This window comes from Pantherophis guttatus, chromosome 8 (assembly GCF_059756535.1).
Source record: "Pantherophis guttatus breed Tessera chromosome 8, ASM5975653v1, whole genome shotgun sequence".
NCBI classification, from domain to species: Eukaryota; Metazoa; Chordata; class Lepidosauria; order Squamata; family Colubridae; genus Pantherophis; species Pantherophis guttatus.
This window is the reverse complement of record NC_142070.1, coordinates 25840495-25849878: the sequence shown is the minus strand read 5'-3', so window position 1 is coordinate 25849878 and position 9384 is coordinate 25840495. Positions and strand designations below refer to the sequence as shown.

The 9384-nt window shown below is 38.1% G+C and overlaps 1 long non-coding RNA gene across 1 annotated transcript; it reads right to left on the bottom strand.

Moving 5' to 3' along the window:
• Positions 1-2136: 2136 nt before the first annotated feature.
• Positions 2137-6447, bottom strand: LOC117679868 (uncharacterized). The gene is made up of 3 exons (XR_004595474.2): positions 6357-6447; positions 4351-5054; positions 2137-2525 (listed from the first exon to the last, which is right to left on the bottom strand). It is a non-coding gene; the product is annotated as an uncharacterized LOC117679868 (long non-coding RNA).
• Between the last annotated feature and the right edge of the window lie 2937 nt (positions 6448-9384).

The following is a 9384-nucleotide window of genomic DNA, read 5'->3' as shown; positions in this document are numbered from 1 at the left end:
CTTAAATAATTCTGTAATTGATTAATCATTGCTCAAAAGAATAATTATCTCTTTTCATAAAGACACAATGGGATTATCATGTACCACCATTTTTCCCTCCCACTCTCTTGTAGTTTAGTAGTGCTTTCAGGATACAAGGATTCCATCTTGGGTGCAAGCATTTTTTACCTCGTGTCCTGGAAATGATTTGGCTGTAACACCTACTTTTCTCTAATAAAAGATAAATATTATTCCAAGCACTATGATCTTCCTGAATCAAAATTTTTGTAGGTATATAGTCAATCACAGTTAGCTATCTGATATAAGCTTCTGGAGGGAAAGGCTTAAAAAAATCAAGATGGCAGCCACCAAGCATGCAGGTCTTCAACCACAGTCCAGCAGAAGAGGTATGCTCCAGGGCTCATCCCTTAAGGAGGAAGATAAACTTTTCTTTTTTCTTTTTTATGAATTGTATAAGACAAGAAACAGCCAATACTCTGTTCAAAAAAGATGTGGGCAAATGTGTGTGTGTATGTGGGAGGGAACCAATACAACTTAAAAAAAAAAGATAAACTTTTCTCTTGTGGAGTCCAGCAGGGCGGTTAAAATAAACCAGCATTCAGCCAACCAGTCAACTTTTTAAGAAAGAAAACATAGCATTCAAAAAATGAAGTAAAACCCAGGCATACTTAAGAAAAGAAACTGCTGACAAGAAGATGTATGCCCAGTGGTTTTTTGACTGCTCTCAGAGGAAATCTTCAAGACTCCTAGGTGGGTCCATGACTGTTCAAAAGCTGTCTTGGGTCATTCCTAAGTGGTCCCATTCAAATCCAGGGAGCAGCACTGCCAAAGAACCAGCTTTAGCAGCAAAACCAGCAGATCATCAGCAAGATAAAAAAAATCCCTTACTGTTCAATAGGCATTTGGGGAGGAGTATTTCTGAATACTTCCTGCTTTTGAAAATAGAAAAAATTCCAGCCTTTAAGACAACTTAAATGCCCCAAGCAATTTAATATAAATCAGGCACGTTGAAGATAGTTTATTTCCTTTTCATTTTAGAATAAAACATATAAGAGCTGAGTTTAAAAAAGAAACTGAACAACACTCAGGTTAAACACTGGAAAAAACTCGTATCCAATTAAAAACATAGAGAATTAAAAATTGGGGAAGATAAAATAGGATAGGATCAGGGATGGTATTCACTTATATTCGCTACACTCACACGGACCTCCTCCGCACATGCGCAGACCATGTCAAAAATGGGATGTGATGATGTCTGGGTGGGCGGGCAGAGCCTCCTGCAGCTGGCGCTATCGGATCGCGCGATCCGGATAGAGCCTGCTGAATTTCACCACTGGATAGGATTTAAAATACAATCAAAAGATCAACATTGAAATCAAGGGAACCATAAATTTTCTTGAGAAATGCTCCTCTCCCCAACTCCTGTATTAAAACAGTGTCAACATAATATTTAATCTGTTATTCCCATCAGCTAAAGGAAGTTCAAATATGACATACAGGAACAAAGAGTTAAAAATAAGTGGAAGCCAAAGATTTAACTGATTAAATTGGTGGGATAGATGGCTTAAGATATACTGCTTGTATCTTTGCTAATGATTCACTGCAAAGAAATGTTGCTAGCTCTTTGGTTGTATTCATTTCAAAACATGATTCATGAAATACATAAGTTGCTCATCTGGGTGGGATAAAAGTATACAGATATGGGAACATTTTTGTGCTATTCTAACATATGCCATTTGTAATATGTACACCAAATGAGGCCACCCATTTTATCTCTCTCTTGAATTTTTTTCTTCCCCATTAGCTAGTTTCTGGAGATAGAGAAATCACACTTGGAAAAGATAAGGACTGATAGTTTTCAGAATGAAGGCCATGGACATTAGGTTTTGGATTATTTGTTTTTAGATTTGCAGCATCTAGCATATGTGATGTCCAGTTTTTTAAATAGCCCCTTTCTTCCCTCATTGTTTAGAGCAGGGTGGCTCAATTTTAAGATGTATGGACTTTATCTCCCAGTTTCCCCGGCCAGTGTTTATCAACCTCATCGACTTTCTTAGAAGAATAATCAGCATATGCTCTGGCATACATTTTATCTTTCATATTTCCACATTTTGTCACAATCTGTACAATCAATGATATTGTTTTATTTCTTTATTTCTTTTGATTGATTATATTTTTATTTCGAAGATCTTAAAACTTTGCTTCCATGAGGAATTTGTACAATTGTTCCCTAATTTGCACATTCTCTTGCCTCTCTGTTCTTTTTTGATACATAGGTGCCACAAATACTCCATATTTACTCACACAATAATTGATATAATGTAATAACAATATATAGCTTTTCTATGGCATTTTCTTCTATCTTTACTTGCAAATGGATCAGTTGCTCAGCAGGTCAATTGTGTTGGCAGTAGGCCATTCTGTCCAAAGGCATAAATTGGAATGTACTCTGGGTGATACAGTTTTCCACTTCAGCATTAAAACATGAGCATGCTTGGGAGAATGGATTTATCTCACTTCTTAATCTAAATTGAAATATATGAAAGACTTTTGTGGTGGGAGAGACAGAGATATAACCCCTAGCAATAATTGACTGGGCTGCTGTAGTAGCAAACCAGCCAACTAGCCAACCAATAAAAAATTGACACTGATTGTATTACTTGAATCTTACAAAGACATTAAATTAAGCACATATTTTAACTAGTTGTAGTAGAAACAAGCTCCCAAAAGAACTGTCTTAAGACAGTTACTGTACTTGGAAGTACAGTATAGTACTTGGAAGAGGCATATATTGGGAGGTGGCCATAGTGTTAGAGGAGTTGCCTAAGGCTCAATTTATTATTTTGTTCATTGAGGTGAAGTAGGTGATAGAATTCCATTGTTAATGCTGAAGAAAGGCTATCTTATTGATTGAATGTAACAAACTTTAAAACGACATTAACATTCTTTGCAGTAAGCAGCAGATATCATGGGAAAAGACACTGGGTGAAAAGAATGAGGAGAACTGCAAAATAAATTTGAAGGTGGGTGAATGGATTAGGAAAATAAGCATCGTACATTATTTAAATGCAAGGAAGGATAAAAGTCATGTATGATTGAAATGGCTAGCACAAATCTCAACTGCAACCATCTAATATTACAATTACAATGACTTGTAATGCAGGTAATTGTAAGATATTTTCCATGTTGTGTGCCACTTGTGCCCTTATCTGAACTGTGAGGCCCTGCACAATCACTCATGCCCTAGTCATCTCTCAGTTGGATTACTGCAATATCTTCTACATAGGGATATCCTTGAAGAGTATTTGGAAGCTACAGCTGATGCAGAATGCAGTGGTGCATAGATTCTGGGGACCCTAGGGTGGCACTTGTAACACTGCTATTGTACAAGTTGCATTAATTATTAGCTTGCCTCTGGGTCCAATTCAAGGTATTGTTTAATACAGCCCTATATGGTATATGTCCAGGGTATCTGAAGAGCTGTTTCATCACAAAGGAACTAGCCCACCTTACTTGCACCTGCGAAAGAGGCCTGCTATAGACCTTGTTTGCTAAGTTATTTTGACAGGTGGCGTCAAGGGGAACCGAGCCTGTGGAACACTCTACCACTGGAAATGAGAATTGGTCCCACTCTTTTGGCCTTCTGGAAGGGTATTGAAACTTGGTTTTGCTGGGTGGCTTGTGGCCCCGAGAGGGGCATTCACTGATGAAAGCGATTGACAGACTAAGACCACCACATTCCTATGCCATTCATCTCTTAGTCCTGGTTTTTATTTATTTTATTTTTATTAGATTAGATTTATATACCTACTCCTACTCCCGCAGGACTCAGGGTGGCGAACAGACAGATAAAACACATAAATTACAAAATTTAAAAACAGTATAAAATCTGATTAAATAATTTGGCCCGTGACAATTTAAACAACCCTAATATTTTAAAGACAAATTTAAATTCATCATTTGAATTAAAAAGGGAAAAGAAAAAGTTAGGCCAGGCCGGCCTGTTTTGTTTAGCCTTAAAATTTTAATCTGCAGAGTTTGGTGTATCATACATGTAGTATATGCAGTCATGGTAATTTATCATAACGGTTGTCAAATAAGAAGGCTAACACTGGGAACAATCCTCAGGAAAAAAAGACGGGTAGAGAGAATTGCAGCAATTGAATTAATTAAATTAAAGATTGTTAATTTTTTAAAAATATTATCTAGCTTTGTAATAACTACAGTTATTGTCACACAATGGCATTACTGGTTTCTTCAAAATAGATGTGCTTAGATTGAAAACACTCTATTGAATCTAGGCATATAACAGGAAGATATAATCCATTGATATTAAAAATAGAAGCTTACCTTTATCTCTGGGCTAAACAGTACAAATCCAGGAGAATAGGTGAATATTTTGAAGTCAGAATGAAGGGCAATGCTGTGGTTGAAGTGGATTTGTCAAAGCATTATGGGTGATACTTTAGATATGGTTTAATATTAGGTCTAATAGAGAGAGCATGAAAAAAACAAGTTAAAGATAACATTTTCTGCATCTTTAAGCACTGAGCAAAATAAACGTAACGTTTAAAAAAGAAATAGTAGTTCGTCATCTTGCTCTAAGTATTCAGAATTTAAAAATCCTATATCATCATGAATGCTTATCTATTGAAGAGTTTTCACTCGGTCAGGCAATCTGCCTGCAATAGCAAAATCTATTAATTATCAATAGAAACTGTTCTAATATCACCTTATGAAAGATTGCTTGAAGGGACAATCTGAAAGGAAATGACACTTTTCTGGTTTCCCCAGTTCTTTAAAAATAATATCCATGATTCCTTTTCAAAATGGCTAGTACTTCAAGTTCACCTTGACTTTTGATACTTACACCAAGTAGATATATTAATGAACATTTTAGGGTGAATTATAAAATACTTAGCTTTTGCTTTGGTTTTTCTTCTTCTTCTTCCCAGGTCTACAGCCCTTTGATCTGCTGCTGGTCTCCCATTCGTTTAGTAACTAGATCAATCCTGTTTATTTTTTCAAGATCAGCCAAGGTTGGTTAGATGCTGCTATATAGTTGAGTTTTACAGTAAAAGACAATATGAGATAATATTATGCTTTACTGTGCTTCAGGTATCTGAAATTATTTTGGCCTTTTTATTTGCAATCTATCAGAAATGCAGTTAGAATCAGAGGTGGGTTTCAGCAGGTTCTGACCAGTTCTGGAGAACCGGTAATGGAAATTTTGAGTAGTTCGGAAAACCGGTAGTAAAAATTCTGACTGGCCCCGCCCTCATCTATTCTCTGCCTCCCAAGTCCCAGCTGATTGGGAGGAAATGGGAATTTTGCAGTATCCTTCTCCTGGAGTGGGGTGGGAATGGAGATTTTAGAGTATCCTTCCCCTGCCATGCCCACCAAGCCACGCCACGCCCAAGCCATGCCCACAGAACTGGTAGTAAAAATTTTTCAAACCCACCACTAGTTAGAATGCTTTTAAATTGCATTTTGACCATATTTGTAAGCTATCTTTATTTATAAAATGAGGACCCAGATTGTTGGGGGCAATATGCTGACTCTGTAAACCGCTTAGAGCGGGCACTGTGAAGCAGAATATAAGTCTAAGTGCTATTGCTATTGTTTGAAGATTTTGTTTTCTCTGATGCATCTTTCTATCACTGTATAATTTCCCTGCGCTTCTAAAAATAACCCATTAAAAAATTTCTCATGATCTCTTCTTAGGTTTTAACTGAATTATGAGAAGATGCATATCTCTGAAGGGAGCACTGTTCAATGGAGCTCTCTTATAAGAGAAATCGCTTATAAGAGATTTCTTAATCTCTTATAATTAATATATAATCAGTACCCTGTCAGTGTTAGCGTAACATATTTTTAATCCTGTAAGAGAGAAATAAGTTTCTTTTCCACCCAAAGAAATGATAATGAGGGAAAGAAATACAGTGCACATGTGTGTGTGTGTGTGCACACGCATGTGTACACACGTGTGTTTATGTGTGTATGTGTCTGTATAAACATTTAGTAGATATTTCAATGTCTAAAAACTAATCACATGTGGATAAAATTATTTTCTGTATCTGGCCTAAAGATATAACTTAGATTATTCTTAAACTGGACTAATTATACACAGTATACTCTCATTTTTGCGGTATGCTTATTAAAATGGAATGAAACATAGAATTTAATTCCTAAATAAAATGCAATGTCAGGATATATAGTGCCATAATTTACGATCACATAATCAAAAATGAAAGATAAGATTCTGAGCAAAAGCAAGAATTACTGCTACTTGGGACACTTAGTGATATAGAATGAGCAATTAAGAGCAGTTAAAGGTGCTCAGATAAGCTACTGACCTTGATCTTTTGTCTCTTTTTAAAATCTGAAAAGCCTCTTGTGCCAACATTGGAACACCACTTCTCTTGCTTTTCAGATAAGGAAACAACCCCCTTTGCATTCCTTGTAGTAACTAGCTGAGCCAATGCTACAAATAGTCCAAACTGAATGTTCTGTGGACACCTCTTCAAAGCTGTCAATTATTATTAACTTCAAAAGAAAGCTTTACCAAATCTCAGATTAGGCTACTGTGAAAAAAAAAAGGACTAAGGGTAATAGTTAATTTTACTGGAAGCCAGTTTTTCCATCCAGGGCCTAATTTTCAAATACAGTGCTCAGACGCAACTTATTTACCTTTTGTACTTTATTATTATGAAAACTAGATGAACAATACTTGAAATAATAACTTGAAATAACACGGTCATAGAGAAGTGGGGACAAACATAATAAGTAATACAAAATAGTATCCTTCGCTTCCCTTAGTTTTATTGTCTGACATTTATAGTTATATAAAAGTGAGGTAAGCTACCTTGTTGACCTTGTCCCATCTGCCATAGGTATATAATCTAATGCCAACATTATGGTAAAAAATATTCACAATCAGTTCCAAACATGGTATGGAAGAATTGTTGCTTTCTAAACAATGTAGAAAGTTATCCTAAAAGAAAAAGGCATGATTTTTCTTTTATTCATGTTGAACATGCAAAATAATAGTTATTTTGAAGATACTTATTATAGCTTGCTATTCAGACACATGAACAACTGTTCAGACTGGCTGGAACATTGAAGTTTAAACTGTTCCTAGCAATAAACAGCATACAAGTAGTCCTTAACTTACGACTGTTTGTTTAACAATGGTTCGAAGTCACCATTGGTATCAGAAAAAAATGACTTATGACCCATCCTCAAAGTTATGGCTGTTGCACCATTCCCTGTCATATGATCGCAATGAGCCCTGGTGGCGCAGCAGACTAAGGCACTGTTATTAACATCAGCTGCCTGCAATTACTGCAAGTTCAAATCTCACAGGCTCAAGGTTGACTCAGCCTTCCGTCCTTTCTAAAGTAGGTAAAATGAGGACCCGGATTGTGGAGGCAATAAGCTGACTTTGTATAAAATATACGAAAGTATGAAGGCTATTGCTTAACACATTGTAAGCCGCCTTGAGTCTCCGGAGAAGGGCGGCATATAAATCAAATAAAAAAAAAATTCGGGTGCTTAGCAACTGCCTCACATTTATGATGGTTGTAGTGACTTGCAATCACATGACCTTATAACAACAACAACAACAATAACAACAACAACAATAATAATAATTTTATTTATATACCGCCCTTCTCCCGAAGGACTCGGGGCGGTGTACAGCCAAGATTAAAAACATAAATATACAATATCATAATTAAAATTAATTAAAATCATTAAATAGTTTTGGCCAAATTTTAAAAACCCAATATTAAAACCCAATTTAAAATCATTCAGTTAGACAGCCCCATCTGTCGGAACAGTAGGGTCTTGAGGGCACAGCGAAAGACCCGGAGGTCAGAGATGTTACGAATATCCGGGGGCAATTCATTCCAAAGGGCAGGAGCTCCGACAGAAAAGGGTCTCCTCCTGGGTATCGCCAGCTGACATAACTTGGCCGACGGTACCCTGAGTAGTCCCTCTCTGTGGGAGCGGACTGGTCGGTGGGAGGCTATTGGTGGCAGAAGGCGGTCCCGTAAATATCCTGGTCCTATGCCTTTAAAGGTGGTGATCAACACCTTGAATTGCACCCGGAAGACCACTGGGAGCCAATGCAGCTCGCGCAGGAGAGGTGTTATATGGGCGTAATGAGGTGCACCATAACCACCCGTGAGGCCGCATTCTGGACCAGCTGGAGCCTCCGAGTGCTCTTCAAGGGAGCCCCACGTAAAGAGCATTACAATAGTCCAGACGGAAGGTGACAAGGGCGTGAGTGACCATGCACAAGGCTTCCCGGTCCAGAAAGGGACGCAACTGGCATATCAGGCGAACCTGATAAAAAGCCCCCCTGTCTACAGCCATCATATGCTCTTCTAAAGACAGCCGTGAGTCCAGGAGGACACCCAGATTGCGAGCCCTCTCTGTGGGGGGCAAATATTCACCCCCAATAGTCAGTGATAGCACCACTGACTACACCGGGATGCCGGAAGCCACAGTCACTCAGTCTTGGAAGGGTTGAGCTTGAGCCTATTTCTCCCCATCCAGACCCGCACAGCCTCCAGGCAGCGGGACATCACATCAAGAGCATCATTGGGGTGGTTTGGGGTGGAGATGTACAGCTGGGTGTCATCAGCGTACTGATGGACTCTCACCCCAAAACCATGGATGATCTCACCCAGCGGCGTCACATAAATGTTGAACAGAAGGGGTGAAAGGACCGACCCTTGCGGCACCCCCTAAGCGAGGCGCCTCGAGGTCAACCTCTGCCCCCCTGCCAACACAAACTGCGAGCGGTCAGAGAGGTAGGAGGAGAACCACCGTAACACAGTGCCTCCAATTCCTAACCCCCTCACCTTGCAGTGAGATGGGCAACAAATAAATTTAATAAATAAATAAATAAAAAATAAATGATCTGCAATTTGCAATTAATCCTCCCCAATCGGTTTCCGACAAGCAGAGTGAATTGAGGAAGCTATATTTGCTTGACAACAATGGGATTCACTTAATAACAATATGATTCATTTAAGACTGTGCTAATTCATTTACCACAACTGTGATAAAAATGGTCATAAAATTGGGTCTGATCACATGATGACTCACCTCATGACTGCCCTAACTAACACTGGAAATTACAGTCCCAGTTGTGGTTATAAGTTGAAGACTATCTGTGTCTTATCAACAAGAGTTTCCCTGCTTATTTAATTCATTTAAAATACTCATATATCTCTTGCCATCAAAGTACTTCTGGTAGTATATATTGTCCAAATACAACAATTGCTGTGATTTATTTATATGATTCCTTTATTCCCCTTTATCCACTTTTTCTTTCCACTTTTTCCCCTTTATTAAGGATGGGTGAAGGGCAGT